Source organism: Zootermopsis nevadensis, unplaced genomic scaffold (assembly GCF_977971745.1).
Source record: "Zootermopsis nevadensis isolate Lab colony 2312 unplaced genomic scaffold, Znev_1.0 Znev_ptg000022l, whole genome shotgun sequence".
NCBI lineage: Eukaryota > Metazoa > Arthropoda > Insecta > Blattodea > Termopsidae > Zootermopsis > Zootermopsis nevadensis.
The window spans coordinates 2,618,622-2,633,728 of NW_028259154.1; the positions used below are offsets into that span (position 1 = coordinate 2,618,622).

General features: G+C 40.2%; 1 protein-coding gene across 3 annotated transcripts in view; it reads left to right on the forward strand.

Moving 5' to 3' along the window:
• The window catches only part of LOC110834179 (neuroligin-4, X-linked-like), a 215,020-nt gene that overhangs the window by 108,387 nt on the left and 91,526 nt on the right, over positions 1-15,107 (forward strand). For 2 of the 3 annotated variants that reach the window (XM_087353254.1, XM_087353256.1), the window contains exon 2: positions 11,170-11,243. The exons of the other annotated variant lie outside the window; for it this stretch is intronic. The gene's annotated coding sequence lies outside the window, so the exon portion shown is untranslated. The remainder of the gene's footprint in view (positions 1-11,169; positions 11,244-15,107) is intronic. 3 annotated transcript variants of the gene reach the window in all.

Genomic DNA, 15,107 nt, shown 5'->3' on the forward strand with positions numbered 1-15,107 from the left:
ACGCGTGAGACAGAGGTTACGCAAGAGACGTGATCCATCCTCTGCGCCAAACGCGAGCGTGCAAGGCAATGTAATGTGTTAACATTCGACGTCTGGCTAACGCGACTGTTCGGAATGTCATTCAGTCCCTCGTCCCCTCAAGCCTTTTACGTCTCTTCTAATTTCGCGTGCGCTCGCAAACGACCAGCGTAAGCCTGACCGAGCTGGCTAACAGCGCCTCTGATGGGTTGGTTTGAGCTGGCTAACAGTCGTTTCTCCTGCATTCCGGCGTGTGGAGTGAAACTTAACCGCGAAAATAAGACATTTTGTTCTTCGCTTTTCAAATTGTTAGCCGCGTTAACAGCCATTGATAATGTATTAAATGAAACTGGGTTCAGAATTATAAAAAAAATAGAAACGGAATATTAATTCCTCCAACCAGAATGCGATTGCAAATCTTGAAGAAGCTCGCAATAATCTCTCGAATCTCGAATCTCGAATCTCGACAATGACCAAAGGAAATGCCAAAGCTTTATTAAGGGTATTTTCAGATGGCGAGTTTTATTCAGTGTTTTCCTCGAGGCTCTTCCTTCCCTGGTAAGATGTCCGTCGTACTAAGGACTGGCTACCAGTCCCATTGTGAACAGATAAGATTTCAAGTTAATTGTTCCCAATTATAACCCCTGCTACTTGGTTGAGTTAGTTCTGGTACGACAAAGAATGTACTTTTTTAATTATGTATTTGGATGCAAACTAAGGTTTAAAAGAACGTCTTGTTAAAAATGTCGGAATATTTCTAATTCAAACATGCCACCGTATGTTCAGTAATGAAAGAACGAAAATCCTTCAAGACCTAAAATTTGGAATCATGGGTCGTCCAAGCGGTGCATAGAAAGTCGTAGTTAATTGTTATTTCTGCTTTGATAACAATCCTGCTCCTGCAATTGCTGTGTGTAAACCGAAGAACGTTAATGTAAAACTGAGTAAGAGGGACATTTTCCGGTGTTCCTCCATGCAGGCTGACGTCATTAAGGCTGGTGGCCACCTCGCGGCCTTCAGACCTTAATATTTCCAGGCGATTCATATAAAGCAGCAGAAGGTTCAGGTGCCGCGTAATTTGATCTGGCGCTGACCACAACTGTGAGCACAATAGGGAGAAATCAGACCTGACGTGCATTTACATGGAACGCACCAAATTACGTACAGAACAGATTTCAATCAACTGCTGATTTTAATGCGACTGTACACACGACAGGTCGCGATTATCTTGAGGCCGTACACAAAATGTTAATGACCTGGGGTCAGTGTTTGGAATTTATTTGAACAGTGTTTGTTTCGCGTGCTGAAGTTCAGGTCAGTCTCGTTTTGTTAAATGTTATAATTTGTAAAGGGTGTTACGCAATCTGGATTCTCGACTCCCCAGATAAGATAATCGGTATTAAACAAGTGGACTGACTTGAATTTAGTTGAACCTCTGGGGGAAATTGCAAATTATAATTTTCTTTGCTCGTTCATGTTGAAATGAGACTTGAAATCGCACCAAAGGGAAATGCAAAAATCTCAAACCCTGATCGTCCAGCCAGAGTCTGATCACTGTACTAACTTAATTTCCTGAAGTATCGTGTCCTTAAAGCAGAATCCAAGGTTTAGCACGTGTTCTTTGTGACACTGTATCAGTTATACTTGGGGACAAATGTAATGAAAACAAATGACTGTTAACGAAGCCCACAAAACAAAGCCTGCCTCCGAAAATACTGGAGCATCGAAACGCAGGAGTTGGAAAGCAGATCGAGGGTTGTCCACCCCTTTTACAATCATTTTTACATTTCCCCACGTTTTAAATCTGCCCCTAATTCTGGTTTCTTCTCGTGTTTATAAGCTTAATTGTACCTTTTTGTATCTTAAGTGCGTCATGTTTGTGTTGAATCAAATACATATATTTATTTTACAGTCTATACACATTTGCATAATAACACTTGGAAATTAATTCCACAGATAATGAACGTCTGAATACAGACACCAGATCATTATGAAGACGGAAAATTCTACAAACATACTAAAAGATCAATAAATGCAATGCATCAAAATGTATAATAGTTTTTAAAATAATATAGATTGATAAACCTGAAGATGATATCATAAAACATCGAAACATGTCGTCCAAAAACAAAAATAAAAGCGTTGAATAATGTAATGTCGTACTACGATAAAGGAGCGCCATAAATATAACATAATATACTTCATACTGTAAATGTTATAATATTTTAACAACATTATTTTAAATAAGTTTGTGTATAGACTGTAAAATAAATATATGTATTTAATTGTACCTGTACTAACTAATTAACTAACTAACTAACCAAGAAGCCTGGAATGTGTTTGCCTTACTGCTTCGTAATTCCGATGTCAAGTCTTTGTTGATGCCTGTTTATTCTGCTTACTCCAACAGAGCGGTCGAAGAAATCAAAGTTATTGGTGAAATTGGAAGCAGATAACGAGACCATGCCGATATTTTATTCTAAATACGTTGTAGGGACTTTGTTTACTGTTGCAACTACAGACCTAATACATTTATGTATTTCGCATACCGTACATTAGACCAACTTAATGTACTTACTGAAATCTTCGTTTATTTTGATTTCTGATTTTCTGATGTAAATGTTGGTGACATATAAAGAAATTACTGTCTAATTTTACCGAATGTCGTGGCCGAGTGGTTAGCACTTCTTTTCCCTTCGCGTGTGTGGCGTGGTGGTGGTGTGTGGGGTGAGGGGTGTTCTCAGATTCAAAAATCCGCCAGAAGGTGGTCCCTCTTGTCAGGTTTTCGTTTTTCTCAGTTTCTTTACGCAAATGTCTAGATAGTACGTTAATCAGGCTATGACCGCTTCATTACACATTCTTTCCGGTTAATTATTGATAATCCGACGCTGTATTATCTGAGCTGCTGAAAGATTCAGTAAATAAACAACGGATAAAGAGGTAGACGCTCTCTAATTACCTGAATCTCGCGGTGATTAAAGGAAAAGTTTTCGTGTCAATGCCGACAGGTTGTTGAAGTTTCCGCGTGATATATTTTGGGCGCTGTAACGGAGCTGGTGCGTTCTCTTGTGCGGTCAGCTAGAGCGGCGCTTACCCTCAGTGCCTCCTTCCGAAAGCTTGGGACAGATGGACGGAAATTCTGTGGGTGTGGGCGAGGATTCGACTTCTGTAGTGACGTCTGGCATTTCCACTTCTCGGGCACTGAGTTGCGTTGGTCGAAATTATGACGTAAGTTATGAACAGTCTTCAGATTGTGACGTGTTGTGCTGGAAGGCTCGCATCCATCTGCAGAGTCGGACTCGACTGAAGGAAAATTATGTCTGAGGAAAAGGAAGACAGTGACCTTTACCCCTTGCCACATTCGAGTACCTTCATAAACATATTTCAGCTTTGCTTTATCCGTGGAGGGTAAGTAAATAGGACCTGTATCAATTTTCATACCATAAGGTAAATACTCTTCATTACACAATCACACACAAACATTGGTTTCAAGCTGTTTATAACGTTACATATTTCGGAATTTGCTTTAATTCACTTTGCATTTCATTACGTAGCTTTAATTTACTTTTGATTCAGATGCTTCGGTCTGTATTTCATAAGTAACCCTTTGTGTAAATAATATTGGTTAGTACAAATTTCCTACTCTGTTAAATTTGCTCGGCAGGATTCGTATCCTTAGCTAAGTTGCCAATTCTCAGTATATTTAAACATGTTTTTAAGTACGCTTATGGTGATATATCTGTAAGGACACGCACTGAAAGCCAAGCGTAACACCCGTTGGGTTATCATCTCTTTCACATTCCTCAGGGCAATTTTCTCAACAGACGTTACGTCATCGTGGAAGGCCTGTGGCCTCGTCGCTAGTATCAGCATCGTGTGTCCACTTCTGCTGAAACTGGCGCCGGGGTCACGTGACAAGTCTGCAAGTTTTGTCATGCAGATGCTTTTGATGGAGGAGATTAAACAAATGTGAAGTGACTTTTAGTGGCGTGTTCCCCATACCCACGTTCATGGTACCACTGCGGTTTAAAATTTATTGGGGCAGACATGATGCCATCAGAATTCTGTTTAATGTCAGCCGTATTTACAAACCTTCATTGTGAAATATTCTGTGGCGATATATTTTGAGTTACGTAAATGTCATTACAAAGTGATTAACTGTACATAGTGCGCCGCTTCTGTATAAAAACTTATTTAAATTAATTAAAATTGCATAAAATGGAACTACGTTTTGAGGTTATTTCATGTTTGTTTTTAACTTATAATTACTAATTTATATTCCCAGATGTGTCGTATTTATCTTGTACCGATTATTCTATATGAAAAATAACCAGATCCCACCTTAAGAAGCTGACAGTCGCTTAGATGGTCCGTTTATGAAACTGGGAGTTTAAATACCATGTCACAATGTCCAGCCACCCGCTCCTCTCGTATTTTATCATATTTTCTGGTTGAAAATATTCCTATTTGTTACCAGTCAGTATTTATGTCATCTGTATATTTTTATATTCTTGGGTTCTTTATAACGAACGACTATGATGATGGCATCAATATTTGCCGACGAATCTCGCCCTAGGGTCATGTTTCATAATCAAGTTATGTAATTGGAACTGAGTAATATGATAGACAACCAAAGTGCTTCAAAGTAAGACAATATAACACGCCAATTTTTTTTGTCCTCGTATTCTAATGAAAATTTAATTAAAATATAAAGTCCGTGAAACTTTGCTGCTTCCTGTTAAGCTTTCTAAACGAACAGTTGCAAAACCGCACCACAAAGACGTCTGTTTGTCTGTCCGTCTGCCTTCATGTAACAACTTTTAGAACCGCGAAAGTGATTTCCTCTACATTCGGTTAAAATCAGACAGCAGTAATGAACATTTTATACATGAATACTTACATGTGTCTATGCTAGCATGTCGATAGTAACTCGCTAGACATTGATCAGAGCGAAGAAATATTTTGATAAACTTTTCAGAGGAAAGAGAAACACACGTTTTATGACCAATGGTTTTGGTTGAATTTCATATTGGAGGTCGTAGCTGCTTCTACTGCACGATTTAAAAGTGAGCGTTTGAGGTTAGCACGGAAATCTATGGCAGTTGATGCAGTGTGCATTAATTTCCTAACTTATAATTTTCTGTTTCCACAAACTCAGTGGAGCAGAGTATTTATTGAGATGCAGGTAGTAGTTGATACAAAGAACGCGTTTTAGCGGACTTGCATAGAGTATAATGAAATTAGCCTCTTGGTTTTTAGTGCAGCTCCCGTACAAGACGTCGGAGTAAAAGTTTTAGTCGTCTGGGTGATAAAATAGACGGCTGCGACGTCTCTGTGTCAACTCATTACGACGTTTAGTAATGAAGCTTCCCGCTATTTTTGCTCTGAGGCCAATGGAACCGGCGTGAAATGTTAACGATGTCCCCAGATATTCTACTAACTTACCAGCGTCTCGAGAGTCTCTCGTTAGCACGTGATACAGAGCCGCCAAGCTTCGTAATTAACAGAGACGCAACACCATCAAACGGAAAAGTCAGATTGACCTCCAGTCAATAAATTACGCGCCGATTTCAACTGTGAATGGGGTGCAGAAGGCCGTCCTTGGCCTTCGCCCGCAAACTGAGGACCCGTGGTTCGAGGGTGTGGTCATTATGACCTGCATTATGCCTGTTATGAACCACCTACAAGAAGGCCACGTTTCTCTGTGTAGTGAGTAGTGGATGCAGTCCGGGCAAGAAAGAATCTTTGTTTTATAGATGGATTGTGTTAACATTTAGCAGATTCGTGTTGTGGCTGGCAGGTGACAGCACGCGTATTGTCATTGTGGGTGTAATTATTTTCGTTTTTTTGGTTACACAATTTCAGGGTGTAAATCTGAAAGGAGACACTGCTTAAGGACACCAGGACGAGTCTGGTGATAACAGAATTCAGCTGTCTAAAGTTACGTCGTAGAGTGTGGTTGTTTGTTACCATGGTGATGGACCTGACAGTTTCCCTGATCAGCTGTTCAGCATTTCGAGTAGATTCTGCGTCACAGAATTCCTGTGTCAGGACGGACGGCTATAAAATGTGAATTCATTAGAAGAGGACGGGGAATAATTTGGACAATGTGTGTCGGTTTGTTGTGCTCAGCGTCAGTAACTTCGTGACAGAATTTTTTTTTTTAAATTCTTTGTGTTTCTAGGTTACGCAAGGATATTATTGTTATGCGATCACACATGAACACATTTCACGCTAAATTCGTTTCTGCGAGCTCTCTAGGTACGTTCAATTGGCTCTGCTTTCACTATACAGACATTGGTGCCCAAAGGTCACAAGGATGTAGCCGAACTGTACAAGTATCTGATTTCATTATTTCTTCGACATTCAATGACGTAATCACAAGTCTAAGTGCCCTTCTTCGTTTAAGCAAATGTTACTTGAATTATTTTCTCTAGAGCCTTAAGATGGTGATTAGTCCTGACTTCTGGCGCTGATCGTGTAAGGTGGACTCCGCGTAGCTTTCTGGCATAAACGTAACTTGCTAATGAAGGCACCCGACTCTAAGTTCGTTAGATTAATTACTTTTGCTGTAGAGGGGGTAATTACGGCCACTTCAAAGAGGAAATGAGATGTTCATTAGCAAAGCCACTAGAAAATGTTGCCCGTTCTGTCTGACTTGGTAGTCAGCCGTACGAAAACTCAGGGGTTCGATGTTGTAGTCACAGGCCGTGACAAATGGGTCAGGAGGGCCGGGGAGCGAATACGTATCTTGCGATTTCTCTTACCTGGAAGTGACAACGACTGCTGGCACATTTGCTTTGTCATGTTGTCGCATGATTTGTGTTTCTTTTGTCAGAGGAGAATATTTCTCCGTTTATTTTGGGTGCAATTACTGACATGCCAGTAATTATGCACTTGTTATCCTCGGTCGTCATGTGCTGTCTTTGATGTCAAAATCGCTTGACAGGAAAGCTGGTGTCACGGTTTATATGATTTCCCCCCCCCCCCCCCAGATTTTGATTTCTCGGTAAATGTTGATAGGATAAATTCTCTCTCTAAATGTTAATTTATTTTTACTTGTTATGAATCACGATAGATTAGTTACAATTTTCGTAGTTAAGTCATTAAATGACTGAGCTTCAGTTACCGGTAGAACGAAGGACCTTTCTGTTCGTTACGAAGTTCGGACCAAATCTGAAGCCTGGTCACGCTTCGGGCTACACCCAGCGTAAGAAAAGGCGACTGACCACTCACGACACTAGAATACGTTCTAACTCCGTCCCACGAGGCACAGTGTCTGGGTTCAGAAAGAAGCCTCTCTTTATTACCGAAACTCTCATCTTCGTTTTCAGAGTTCTGAAACTGAATAATTACATCCGTTTCTAGAAGTTATTATTTTTCGTTTTAACATAATCCTCGTTTTTAATAATTTCTCTTCTTTTTCACGAAAGTGTAAAGAAATACTTTTTGAGAGTTGTTTTGTATGAAAATGAAGGTTATCTAACTTATAAGCAATAATATAAATTAAGTTTTCTGTGAAAGCAAAGTGCTCAGGAAAATATTTAACGCGAAGTAAGACTTCAGCTAGGATATTACACATAATGACTTACGTGGGTTGCCTGTCAGTGTCGAGATTTGTTGAATCTGGGAGTTCACGCTGCGCTGGGAATGTAACATATAAGTGAAAGGGTAAGAAAACACAAAATTTCTGTGGGGAAACGCCTCGAGTAGCCCACCAGTTGCAAGACCGAGAAGGAAATGGGAAGTTAATGGAGAGCAGATTCTATGAAGGGAGATGGTGAGGGTGGAAGTGGCTGAGCTCCGCGTCTGATGCCGTGCAGTGGCGAACCTTCGGCTGCTGGTAACATAACCTCAATTAGCTGTCGTTATTATCACCGTCATCTGTACCATCTTTCGCCGTAACTTGATAGATCTCTGTCGTATTCAGATCTTTGCCTCTTGCTAACTCTGCGTCAGACTTCAAGGGGATGAGAATCTCGTTCATTAGTGAAGTGACTGTAAGTAATCATCTTCCTATGCAGCGGTCAGCTATCTGGTCTTAGCGGTTGTCACTGCTTAAATTACGAACTGCAGAAGAGAAGGGCGAATGTAAATCGAAATCCTGACCACCGAGGAGGACGGTTAGGTTAAGACTTGTCCCTGAGGCTGGTCAGTGCATCCAAGTAGAAAGAAAATGTTTCGGAACGGACTTCTGATTTGCGGGCCCAGGAAGTTGTGGTGTACGGTCTTTTGCAGAAATTGGATTTAGGTTAAAAGGACATAAAAAATTGAGAGAAATTGACTCAGGAGTTGTAGGAGAAATAGAACGCGATGGAAGGACACTTCGCACGAACGTGGTGACTGAACTAGTATCTCGTCTTGAAGACCCTGTACTGATGTAGGGAAGACGTGTTGATCGTGACTGCATCAAATGGAGACATTAACATTAATCAAATCCTCATTATTAATGATAGATGTGTAGTTTTTCCTATGCAAAATTTTGGCTACTAGGGATTTCCAGTAGTTACATATTTACAAGAGACGAAATGAAATGAAACTGTAAAAGATATGTCGTTGTTTCGATCTACATTTATGACGAATATTTCGTGACATTCAATGACCTGAAATCACGTGATTAGGAACTTTGTAACTTGTACTCCACCATAAATCGTTAAAGTGATAAAACCAAATGGGACAAGACGGGCGGGACGTGTAGCCCGCGTGAGATGAACGAAAAATGCTTTTGAAATGAAGTTGGAAAACAAACAACGCGTAGACGTAGTTGTCTGTCGGAACAGGTGACATTAACAAGCGGCCCTCTGCTGCTCAGGAAAAGCCGCATCTATAATTAATTTAGGGACGACAGACGAAAAGCCAGTGGAAATCGTTCGTCGTTCTTCAGAATAAGTGTGAGAACTTCATCTGCAAAATGGGGACCGCTGTGAAGCAGGCAGTTGCTTAACGCGTTCTGATTTTCGTATGTTCTTTCATTTGTATTTTTAATGCATTTCTTTCGAATTCGTAGAACTTTCCAGAGATCTTGGAAGAGCTTGGCTTCAAGTCAATTTATCTTGTCCCCCAGCACGGATAATGTTAATACGGAAACCCTGTTACACACTTGATGGATCGTAAGTTATTTGACAAAAGTGTTTCTTCTGCAGTGGTCTGTCTTCGGGGCTAAAATTCAGAACAGTCGCCGTATTATGAATATTCCTTTTTACAGAACGGACGTAAAATCTTTATCCTGGCATCCGTAACAAGAAAGTGTTCCTGGAACACACGTGTCGCGTTGCTTAGAGCGACGAGTCAGGCGTGGTTTTCGCCGTTTCGCCTCGTCTGCGTTCGTAAAGCAGCGTGTGACGTCACAAGAGGAGCCTTGCATCCTTTGAATATTCCACCAAATCGGAATCGAAGGCAGCTGACTGACATACGTGCAGCTAAATCCCTCCATCCATTTTGGGAATTAAGCTCCACAAAAGCCGTCCTCTGAATAGCGCTATTAAACAGGCGCGTGATGACGCCGCGTCCTTGCAGCAACACGGCGCGAGGCATCAAAACACAAAGCGGATCTTCACTCCCATTACGACCACGGAACTTAATTCCATTTTTCAACGTGACGTGTATAATCTGTTTCAATTAGAGATTTGCATCTTTTGCCTGGAAATGTCGAATTGCCTCTCCGAAGCTGAAAAGTGTTTATTAGATTAGCACAGTCGAATAGGCTCTTAACATGCACTTCATGTGTCAGTGGGTGTTAGTATCGTTCAAAGTGTCGCCGCGGTTTCGAGTTTAAAAATTGGAAGCTGTCTCTGCTCATTTGTGGTTTCCCACAGTCTCTGGAAAAAACTTGTCGTGTCATAGGTCAGTCCTCCGAATTACGAATGGCAGCCACTCGGCTAAAATTATCTACGCTGTTGGATTTCAGAAGAAACGCATTGCAAACTCCGCCTACAACATTATTCAGTGAAATAGCGAGCTATGGGTTTCATGACTTGAATTAGAATTCCAGAAGAGGCTTTGGAATTCTTCTCTTTGCAGCCCGTATTCTGAACTGAGACTGCTCAGACAATATAGAAACAGGGCTTCGAGATAGACGTCCGCGGTTTGATTACCCCCAGGACAGGAAATTTGTCTTTTTTACAATGTCCGAACTGGCTCGGGTACCTCCCGATGTTTACCGGGGATTTTTCCTGGAGTAAAGCCGCTGGGGACTTAACCTAACTACTCACCACACAGTAACGAGGTTATGAAAGCATGGAGTTACACGTCCACTTCTCCATACGCGTGTGTGTGTCAGTTGGTGGGACAGCATCACTGCTTCCAGAACGTCTGCAAAATCCTCTTCTCTCTTTTGTTCAATGCGTGTCGCAGACTGAGCGTGGCTGTGGAATTTTGTCGGTCACGTGCTGATCATTTGATGCGGAATAGGGGAGTGAAAAGGAGAAAGCGTCACTAGGAAACTTTGAACTTAATTGTGTATCTGTTTAAAGCGGAGAAGTGTATTAGTGTAGCGAACGTCTTTCGAAAACACACGTTTAAATTATTTTTCTACGGTTTTGGCTAAAATTTCGGACATTATCCATAATTTTTTTTATTTATTTTTTCAGTCAAAAGTATTACATTACGTCATCGTCAGTATCATTTAGAATTATCTTCTTATGCTACGGCTCAGAGTATCTGAACTATTTACGCTACCGTGGAAAAGCGGGTTTTTCTCGTGGATTTTTGGTTTCAGAATAATAAAGTAGCATTACCTCCCTCGCCTCTTCGTGCTACTCATATTTTATGAAGTATATAAATTACCGAATACCTCATTATACGTACAGTTTTACCCATCCTCATATTACTGGGCTGTTAACTCAAAGACTTGCTCGCGTATCAGAAGTTCTTAGTCTTCGTTTCATAACAAGAAGGCGGGACGTGTCTTCTACGCCGAGAATCTTGTTGGAAGCTAACTACAAGAGCTCATACATTCAGTTCTGCGTGGGGAAACTAGCCTAACACTCAATTTCCGACCGCGAAACTTAAGTCAAGTTAGTGCGCTATTTACATAGCTCTCACGACAGCCTGGGTCTTCCTTTGAATATTACATCCCGTTTTCCCTGTGGCTAATAACACAAAGCTCGCCCTGTCACCACATGTAATTAACGGCACATAAAATGTTTGCAGGAGCTGGGCTCACCTACCCGGGCGAAAATCATGTTCCAGTGCAGTCAGACAGAGACTTCGAAATGGCGGGGCAGGTACAGTTCCACGGTCTTTGTCCACTTACGTAAAATATCTGGAAATGCTCGTGTACAGCCTCAGGGACCATTCTCTGTCAAAAGTTGCACTCTGCTTAAGGTTCAGTTGGAAATGAACAACGTGAAATGTACATCTCAGGTTTGTTATTTACGCATTTATCGTTTTCTGGTCACGAAATTTGTCCACCAAATGACATGATTCTGTTCCAGCGTTGTAAGCGTCCCTCTAAGACTTGTCCGAGTCTTCTTCGTCAGGATCAGTCGGTATTAAAGAAGCTGATATTCGTGTGTAAGATACGTCCATCCTCCGAACATGACCTGACCACTTTGTCCTAATCGTTTTTCGAACATGTAGATTCTTTTTCCTAAACACAGGTTCTCACAAACCTTATCACTCCGAACCAGTAACGATAAAGATTTAGACCACTTCATATCGGAAAACAAGTTTCATTTAGTATAGCTTCAGACTTGACGGTGAGATGAGATGATGGTCCGCGTCGTTACTGTGCCGTGCAGTCATACGGCTGAAAACCAACGTTTCGGAAGAATGTACTGCTGCCATTTTCAGGGCTGACGTGAAAATTATCCGCATGTTCTGTTAACGTCGTCAGTATTTGGCTGTGGCCCTGTCTGTCGCTGTGAATAACTACTCATTTTAATGACGACCGAGTCCTGCTGATGAACAATTTAAAGTTTTGTGCAAATTACAAGAAGATAAATTACGCTTGGTTAGCGGAAGCACTGAAGATTTATCACTAAAGAAAGTGATTTAGTGGCTTAACATGCCAACCCGTTGGCATTAGCAGTCCTAATTTAGTCGGATTTATTAATAAATTGCCCTAGAGTTTTAATAGTTTGGCCCACGTTTATAACCCTGCGGCACGCGAATCGATGAGAAATGGTAATAGTGATTTCATAACAATGTTCCAAAATCCCAAATTTTGAAGAAAAAATGTCCGTAGTTAACTTATGCTCTTTCCGTGTCATAAAAAATTTTAAAACCGAAATTTGTGAATCTAATTACTACATTTTTGTCCATTCAGATCTTCTTTAATACATTTTAATACACATTTTATTTTATGAAACGCGCTATTGTTGCGTACACTTTATTGTACTAATAGTCTGTTGGAAGAGAATGTTGAACAAATTTTGAAGTAACGTTTCAAGTCATTTTTCAGCTGTTTTTCATTGCTGTTATAGATCGGATTTCTGGAAGAAGAAGAAGAAGATCCTGACCTTCTGTTTATCACCCCGACTTAATTTTTGAAAATTTTCATGTCTATAATTCAGTTTCAGTGCGCTTTAAGAGTACGCTGTTGTACATTTGTCGCAGCTTATTTTTAATTGGATTGACAACTAAAATATGTCAGTAGCCTAGGTATTTAATTTCGCAAACTTCAAAATTGGTTGAAAGAAAATCGATACACGCACGTTGGAATTTTTCGGTATAATTTTGTTATGGTCCACGTTGTGATTCGTATTTTATATCGAGGTAAACAATAATTTAAGAGTAATTTTTAAGCCAACTTACCTCGTCAAAAATGGATACATTGTGTAAAATTTCTGTGTATGTTTCAAAAAAACATTTAAGCTATTTGATTCGTTTTCCGTAATGATGAACATGCAAATACTACATAACTGTGTGTTCTGGAATATTTCTGTGGACAAATATCTTTGTCAGCAGGATAATTTATGACTGTGTGGATTGTATTATCAGATATGTTGTGTTGTTTAGCTCTGTCAACGACAGATTTCTATCCGTAATAACCCCACGGCTCAAATGAAAACGTGAGAAGTTGGCGACTGACCGTTTGTGCAATGTTGCTGCTTTTTCCCACCTGTCACTCCCTCCCGTTTGGGCCCAGATACGGGCCTTAACCTGCGGGTCTAACAACGTTTACTCCCAAATTTTACTATACGAGAGAACATCTTGAAGACGAAATAAATTAACTAAATAACAGTTCCTGAATAACATGAATATATTTTCCACTGAGATAGTATACTTGCGTCATATTGTGATATTAATTAAAATAATTATTATATTTGTTTACCGTCAAATCACAATAAAATAGTAAGATAAGATAATTAAAATTATTAAAATATCATCTTATGTTCCATATGAGCATTCGATTTATATCGGAACATGTGAACATTCACATGTTCCGATATAAATCGAATGCTCGATATGGAACATAAGATGATATTTTAATAATTTTAATTATCTTATCTTACTATTTTATTGTGATTTGACGGTAAACAAATATAATAATTATTTTAATATTTTTCACTGTTGATCTCGAGTTAGTTAAATAATTTATTGCCTGTCTATATATTACTTTTGTGTTCTGTATTGTACTGTTAAGACATAAACATGCAGAGTGTTCCAAAAAGTTGTATTCACTTTATAATACGTAATTATTCGTCATCTGTATGGAAATCAGGACATTTGGTGTGAACAATACGGGTACCCTTATATATTACCGTCGCGCTGTCAGGTCCGGTCTTTACAACACATTTCCCTGCCGATGGATAGGACGCAGAGGATCTGTTGAGTACCCCTCACGACGCCAGATTTAACCACGAAGTTTTCTTCTGGTGTTACTTAAAGTGGACTGCGGTGTACAGGTCAAAGTCTTCAACATTTCGTGAGCTCAAGAAAGAAATTTAACGGTCTTGAGCCATCAGCAACTTTGGTGGCCGCTTGTCAAACAGTTGCTCACCCCTGTCAACTGTGCGCATTTTGAATACCTGCAGTATATTCACTGCCATTGCTGACGTTTGTAACGATTTAGTTGATTTAAATGTATTTATTTCATTCAGTGAATGCGTGTATGCATCATTTTGGGATATCCTGTTTCTTATTATATCTCCATACATTTAATAAGATTTTATTATGATTAAAAGTTATTAGCTTCAAGCTGCTGTAACAAAAGTAAGCAATATACAGTATATTTTTCGGTAGCGTAGATAACAGGTGAATTTTTGAAACTCCTAGTTGCAAACGCGCCTGGAAACGTGAAATGATGAGTGCACGCCTGCTCGTCGCAAGTTATTTCATAAGTGTCCACCTTTTTCGTGTTCCACGTGTTGCCTGCATTGAACCTTGATCCCATCCAGCGGGAAACAGGAAGAGCCTCGCATCGTGTCTGTCAACTGTTTCAAAACAGAAGCTGACAGTCGCCGTGCGGTCGCGAGCATTCCGGGCAGGCGGAGGACATTCGATAAAGTGTTTCGCCGGACTGAGCGTATCATTTCGTATCGAGCCTCGCGCTGTCGGTTAATGAATGAATGAATGAGCACGCGATATTCATTCAGTAACATACGTATATTTGTTGACCTATAACCCACGACTAAACCGTGTTCAGGTCGTGCCTCTCTTTGATGATTAACACATTTTCACGATAACACTAAAGAGCAACTTTTACAATGGCGTTCCGTTATATTGTTTTTTTACTGGAGCTGGAACCAGATAGATGCGTACACAATGGGATGTTTTGTCCCGATCCAACGAAACTTAGCCACTGTTTTACCGAGCGGTGATTAAAACTCGCTGACCATAAAACAAATACTTCACTGCCTGCTGGTTTTATGATCCATTTAGAGTTTAAAATTACTGCGAACAGGACTGCATAATAAGCCATTTTGACAAAATATGCCCGTGCTGTGATGCAGTGCGTCTCGTAGTTGTGCGGGTTGCATTCGTTGCACTATCAGCGATTAACGAGTTCAAGGTCGTCCACAATAAATGTGAAGTGTGGAGGAATTATTCTTGAAATCAAGTGTTTTTTCAGTACGCGCGTTTTATTAACTGCAATTTTCCAGTGTTCTCTGGGTACTGATGTGTGTTTCTTGGAAGGACCTCAA